The following is a 7,130-nucleotide window of genomic DNA, read 5'->3' as shown; positions in this document are numbered from 1 at the left end:
CATAGCTGTCAACCTCTTAGTACAAAACACCTGGACAAACCCAGTAATGAGGAAATACAGCCCTCAAACATATTCAGTGAATTCAGTTCTTGCCATAGCTGTCAACCTTAGCACATAAACCTGGACGAAGCCAATAATGGGGGAATACAGTCCCAAAAATAGGGACAAATTTAAAATATTCATCTTATAAACTTAGAAAATTGCTAGAAAAAAGGTTGTGCTACTATGTATTCTGAAGAACATGAAGTTTGAAATTCAAATGCCGGTCAATTTTACTGCGGACAGAACAAAAACAATTTTCAGCAGAGACGCAGGGATTAATACTGCAGTCACGTCTTTGTAAAATGGCAGGGCACCAGAGCAAATCCACACAAACACAGGGAGGAGATGCAGACTCCACACAGAAGCCACCCCAACCAAGAATCAAACCAGAAAACCTATAGCTGGGAGGCAATAATACTACCACTGCACCATCAATTATGCACAGAATTAAACATTCAGAAACCTGAAGTCTGAAATTCAAATGCCTGTCAATTTTACTGCGGACAGAACAAAACCAATTTTCAGCAGAGACGCAGGGATTAATACTGCAGACACGTCTTTGTAAAATGGCAGGGCACCAGAGCAAATCCACACAAACACAGGGAGGAAATGCAGACTCCACACAGAAGCCACCCCAACCAAGAATCAAACCAGAAAACCTATAACTGTGAGGCAACAATACTTCCACTGCACCATCAAATCTGCAAGGAATTAAACATTCAGAAACCTGAAGTCTGAAACTCAAATGCCTGTCAATTTTACTGCGGACATAACAAAAACAATTTTCAGCAGAGACGCAGGGATTAATACTGCAGACACGTCTTTGTAAAATGGCAGGGCACCAGAGCAAATCCACACAAACACAGGGAGGAGATGCAGACACCACACAGAAGCCACCCCAACCAAGAATCAAACCAGAAAACTTAGAGCTGCGAGGCAACAATACTACCACTGCACCATCAAATCTGCAAGTAATTAAACATTCAGAAACCTGAAGTCTGAAATTCAAATGCCTGTCAATTTTACTGCGCACAGAACAAAAACAATTTTCAGCAGTGACGCAGGGATTAACACTGCAGACACCAGAGCAAATCCACACAAACACAGGGAGAAGATGCAGACTCCACACAGAACCACCCCAACCAAGAATCAAACCAGAAAGTCTATAGTTGTGAGGCAACAATACTACCACTGCACCATCAAATCTACAAGGATTTGAGCATTCGGAAACCTGAAGTCTGAAATTCAAATGCCTGTCAATTTTACTGCGGACATAACAAAAACAATTTTCAGCAGAGATGCAGGGATTAATACTGCAGACACATCTTTGTAAAATGGCAGGGCACCAGAGCAAATCCACACAAACCCAGGGAGGAGATGCAGACTCCACACAGAAGCCACCCCAACCAAGAATCAAACCAGAAAACCTATAGTTGTGAGGCAACAATACTACCACTGCACCATCAAATCTGCAAGGAATTAAACATTCAGAAGCCTGAAGTCTGAAATTCAAATGCCTGTCAATTTTACTGCGGACAGAACAAAAACAATTTTCAGCAGAGACGCAGGGATTAATACTGCAGACACGTCTTTGTAAAATGGCAGGGCACCAGAGCAAATCCACACAAACACAGGGAGGAGATGCAGACTCCACACAGAAGCCACCCCAACCAAGAATCAAACCAGAAAACCTACAGCTGTGAGGCAACAATATTACCACTGCACCATCAAATCTGCAAGGAATTAAACATTCAGAAACCTGAAGTCTGAAATTCAAATGCCTGTCAATTTTATTTAACATTTGTTAATCAGGACAGTCTGACTTGGAACAAAAAAACAATTTTCAGCAGAGGCCCAGGAAGAAATAATGCAGACATGTCTTTGTAACATGGGAGGACACAAAAGCAAACCCACACAAACACAGGGAGAAGATACGGACCCCACAAAGAAGGAACTCCAGCCAAGAATCAAACCTGAGAACCTGCAGCTGTGAGGCAACAATGCTACCAGTGCAACATCAAATAAAAGCAAACCCACCCAAACACAGGGAGAAGATAACAGACCCCACAAAGAAGGAACCCCAGCCAAGAATCAAACATGAGAACCTGCAGCTGTGAGGCAACAATGCTACTACTACACCATCAAATAGCAAGCATTGCAACATTTACAAACCACAGATATTATGAGGAACAGATCAGATCAAATATGAGGCAAAAATCTGCAATTTGTTTACAAATGGTGGTGGGTAGGGAACTCAAGTCTTTAACACCTGCTTTCAGGGTACAGGGTTCAAGCCTGAGGTATTCCCTACCACACCACCATGAGCACCTGGGGCATACACACACACACACACACACACACACACACACACACACACCAGAAAAGCACTTTAATCTATCCAGTTAAAAGCACCAATATATCCATCCTGTTAAAAGCACTAATATATCAGTTAAAAGCACTTTAATCCATCCAGTTAAAAGCACTAATATATCCAGCTAACACACACAGTAAAACGCACCATACACTTACCTGTCTGTTCTCCATACCATATCCTGCCTGCGCAATACTCACAAAGACCCGCGAGATCCCAGGAAAAGCTCCTTCCCATCGAGATCCCAAGTAAAAGCTCCCTCCCGACGATGAGACTGTTCTGACTGCTGCTGTTGCAGTCCGGACCTGACATATAATCCCAGTGAGTCTGTGCACTTTAAAAGTGCGCAGACATCTCCTTGTGTCCCTCTATGGGGACTGCCTTGAGCATGTGCATAGACCGACAGTAGTCGGGACTACTGCTCTTGCGTGACATCCGCGAAATTTAAAAAATATTTTTTTTTTCTAATTTTTATTTTGAGGGGGCTGCAGTCCGGCAGCCCGATGCCATGAGCCACCCCTGATCACCATATTGTTTGATATGTTTGTATAGGGCATTCTTCTCATCTCTTGTTTTAATACTATATCGATGTGCGTATATACGTTTATTCAGTTTTCTTTCCGTCTTGCCTATATAGAATCCTGAACATGCAGTACACTTTGCCAAGTAAACCACAAATCTAGTATTACAATTACCATGTACAAATTTTATAAAAGTCTTGTGTAAATTTTCCAAGGTGATACTGCTTTCTTCAAAAATAGTGTAACATTGTTTGCAGTTTCCACACTTAGTTGTTTTTCTATTATTCAACTGTCTAGTGACATCGCTACTTTCTAAGTACCTTTTTATATTCCACCCCATTTTATAAACAAAAACTGGTTGGGATCCTAAAATTTTAACTATGTCTTGATCAATCATTATAATTTTCCAATTATTAATTATGATCCCCTTAATCTTGCCACTAAATGGGCCATATTCCAAAACGCACACACTTCTGTACTCAGTAATCGCAGACATATTGTCATGTGTCTGCTCACCTCTGTCATTATGGGGATTATTTTTATCATGCTTAATTCCTAACAAGGGCATATATTTTTTCCCCCATTCTTTTATAACATTTTTACTTATACAATTCATCATATTAGGATCATAACCTTAATCTCTGAAAAGGGAAATAATGAAATGAACTTCTTCCAACATCTCAGAATAACTGGAAGTCATGCGTATTGCCCTAATAATCTGACCTTTAAAAATATTGACAAATAGATTCCTTGGATGATTACTGGTAAACTCAATATAGTTATTAGAAAACGTGTGTTTTCTAAACAATCTAGATTTGAAGCAGTTGTCTCCTTTAGAAATATATGTGTCTAAATATGGAAGTCCTTTCATGTTGGTTGAATACGTAAATTTCAAATATGTACTACTAGAATTGAAAAACTTGACAAATTTATCTAATACTACATAATTACCATCCCACAATATATAAATGTCGTCCAAATATCGGGAGTAATACCTAACATGTTTGAAAAATTCACTAGTAAATAATGTACTCTCCTCCCACTCAAGCATAACTAAATTTGTGTAAATCGGAGCACACGCTACTCCCATGGCTACGCCATTAGTTTGTTTGAAAAATTCCCCCTCGTATTCAATATAATTGTTCTCTAATACCATGGACATTAATTCAGTAATAAGACATACCTTATCCCAATCATAGCCACTGTATTTTCTAACACTGTAGGCAAAAGCCTCTAATCCAGCTTCTTTGGGAATGCATGAGAAGAGATCTATAACATCCACTGTGACAAACATAAGATCTAATTGCCACAAACTAACCGGATAGTTTCTCCAAAACTCCCACGAATCCTTAACTAAATGTGGAATTTTTTCATATATGTGTTTTAGAAATCTATCAATAGCTGTACCAAGTGGAAAAGTTTTAGATCTCCTTCCAGATATTATTGTTCTAAAAGGTGGATTGTCTATGCATTTGTGTACTTTGGGTATTCCTATAATGGAGGCTAGTATGGGATATTCAACCCTTAAATAATTGTAAGTGTCCATGGTAATTTTTTGATCAATAAGAAATTATTCTATGTGCAGATCAATGTGATGATACGCAATATTTATTTCATTAAGTGAGACAATTTCATAATTGCCTGAATTATATAAAAGTTGATGTATTCTAGACATATATTCAGTGTTGTCATAAATGACAACCCCACCCCCTTTGTCGGGTTGCATAATTCTAATGCTCTTGTCTTTTCTAAGATCTTGTAGCAATTGATATTCCTCTTCAGGCAAATTGTGATATATTTTGGTCCCTTTTACATGATTTTGTAACTGATAAATTTGTCTAGAAACAGATTTGTCAAAAACAGAAATTAGTGGATGCATAGGTGGCATATATGTACTTTTTTTCTTTAAAGTGCATTGTTCACCATCTTTAATACACTGAATGTTTTTGTTGTTAAAAGTTATAGCTAAATTTAATTTCCTAATGTACTTCTTAAATTCAGTTAAGCTGTCTACCAATCTAAATCTGGTAGTTGGTATATATTTCATACCTTTAGAAAACAAGGGAAAAAAAGTCCTATCCAATGTTAAATCTGTATAGTTATAGATTTTAAAGTGTTTAAATGTATTAATAACACCATCCTTGATGATACCTTCTCTTTGTAACTCTTGTGAAGATCGTCCCCTGTCTTCACCCGCGTCTACGTAGTTGTTAACATTATTTGCTGCTACTTTAGTAGGTTGAGTTGCTGACTCAATTGATTCTATTGAAAAAATGTTTTTGGATTTTGTTTGTGTATTAGAAATTAATTTTATGGGTAATTTTCTTTGTAATGACTTCCCCACTTCCTCTCCCTTGGATGTCTCACATTGTTTTCCTGGTATAAAAAATGGGTACCTTCTTCCTCCATTACATAATTATCTTGTTTGTTTCTATAATAATCATAAGGTTGATACTTGTTATTGTATTTATCATACTGATTACATGTTTGTTTATCATAGTTATTGTTCTTAAACAATTGTCGCTCTGTATTCTTTCCCCAAATATATACCATACATTTCTGATATTGCTCAATGTCTCTCTGAAGCTTATGAAGTATCCTTTCAAAAGCTTTCTTTGTGTTAGCCTCAACCATTTGAAACTGCTTTCTATATAATCTCTCCCATTGAGGAAATAATAAATCATTTAATATAACATCATTAAGCTTTTCCACTTCCATCATAATCTTAACTAATAGCCCATCATTGTGTTTTATAAGTGTTTGTATATATTGCGTACCAAATGAATCAAATAACTGATTAAATTCAGATTTAATATCTGCTGTTATTTCTATACCCATCGGTATCTTAAAAAATCTAAGCCGCTTAGGGACAATTTTGAGCTCAATACATTTCATCAAATAAGTATTATCTAACTTCAAACTGCTAATTAAATTAAGCTTTTTTCCTAATACATAAATAATGTCCCTTAAAGTACCTTGAGGAATACAAGAATCATTTTGCTTATGTTCCATAACATTATGCTGTAATTTACTCTGAAAATTGCAATTATTATCCAAAAATAATTTCAATCGATTAAAAGGTGCATTGTCTTTGGAATTTGGTGACACTATTTCACTGCCCATATTAACACCAATAGGAATATTCTGTTCCATCTGCGCATAAGTTCTTTTGAGTATCGGCCGTTTCGGTTTAGTTCCAACTCTTTTGGCTTCCTCTTCTGTGTCGCCAAAGGAGAAATCAAAAGTAAAGACTGAAATGCCAAGCCGACTGCTACTTCTTAAAGTACTCGTTAATTGTGGGGCTGGCAAGTCTATAGGACTCCCACTATTACATCTGTTACCTTGTCCATTAGGAATAGCCGATGACTGTGGTAATCGCTGAGAGTCGATACCATTAACCAAATTGGTCAATATGTATAAACAACTAGTAACAGTACCTTTTTTGTGAAAACCATCGGCTGCAATGCTGTGAATAGTGCAGCCCTGTAAAAATGAATCACCACTGACAACAGGAGTATGTTGTTCATCCTTAGAACTGCAAACTGTTGTAAATAAGGTGAAAAATCTCTGTATTTCACCTCTAAGCTCAATAAGCTGTGTTTGTATCTGGTTCCATTCACTACGAGTGACCACAGGTGATGGTGGTGGAGTAGCGTCTCGATCAGACTCCATAGGAAAATAAACAACTGAACCAAGGCAAAAGACTCAGCATTCGATTATAACCAACCCAACCAACACAGGAACGCTGTATTCCTATGAGTCTTGAAACACCAATCTGGACTTCACAAACACACCGAGCAAGGTGTAATAAAGATGTAAAAGACTTTTATTCCATAAGACATGAATACAAGTTAAGCGCTTTCACTCGCCAAATGCGAGCTTCATCAGAACTGTTTAAAAAAAGTAATTGATGTGACTTATGAAACCTTTTTGGCGCCAAAATACTACTGACATAAAATTTTAAAGCTACATACATATATTAATAATAATAATTTTGTATATAAAATAAGTACATAAAATCACCATGTCACATCATCAGATGGATCAAATATACATCTACTACTATAAAATATGCAATTGAAGATTTTGCATAAAATTTACTATGTTAATATAATATTTACAATATTTACAATACATTTGAATCTGTCTATGTAAATAATAATGCTGGCTTAATGGTGACAAAATCATTTTAAGCC

General features: G+C 36.9%; 1 pseudogene; it reads left to right on the top strand.

Annotated features, from left to right (window-relative positions):
• The first annotated feature begins 6,806 nt into the window (after positions 1 to 6,806).
• The window catches only part of LOC122803929, a 64,160-nt pseudogene continuing 63,836 nt past the window's right edge, over positions 6,807 to 7,130 (top strand).

The sequence above is a fragment of the Protopterus annectens genome, chromosome 6.part0 (assembly GCF_019279795.1).
Source record: "Protopterus annectens isolate FY-2018-M chromosome 6.part0, PAN1.0, whole genome shotgun sequence".
NCBI classification, from domain to species: Eukaryota; Metazoa; Chordata; order Ceratodontiformes; family Protopteridae; genus Protopterus; species Protopterus annectens.
This window is presented reverse-complemented; position numbering and strand designations above follow the sequence as displayed.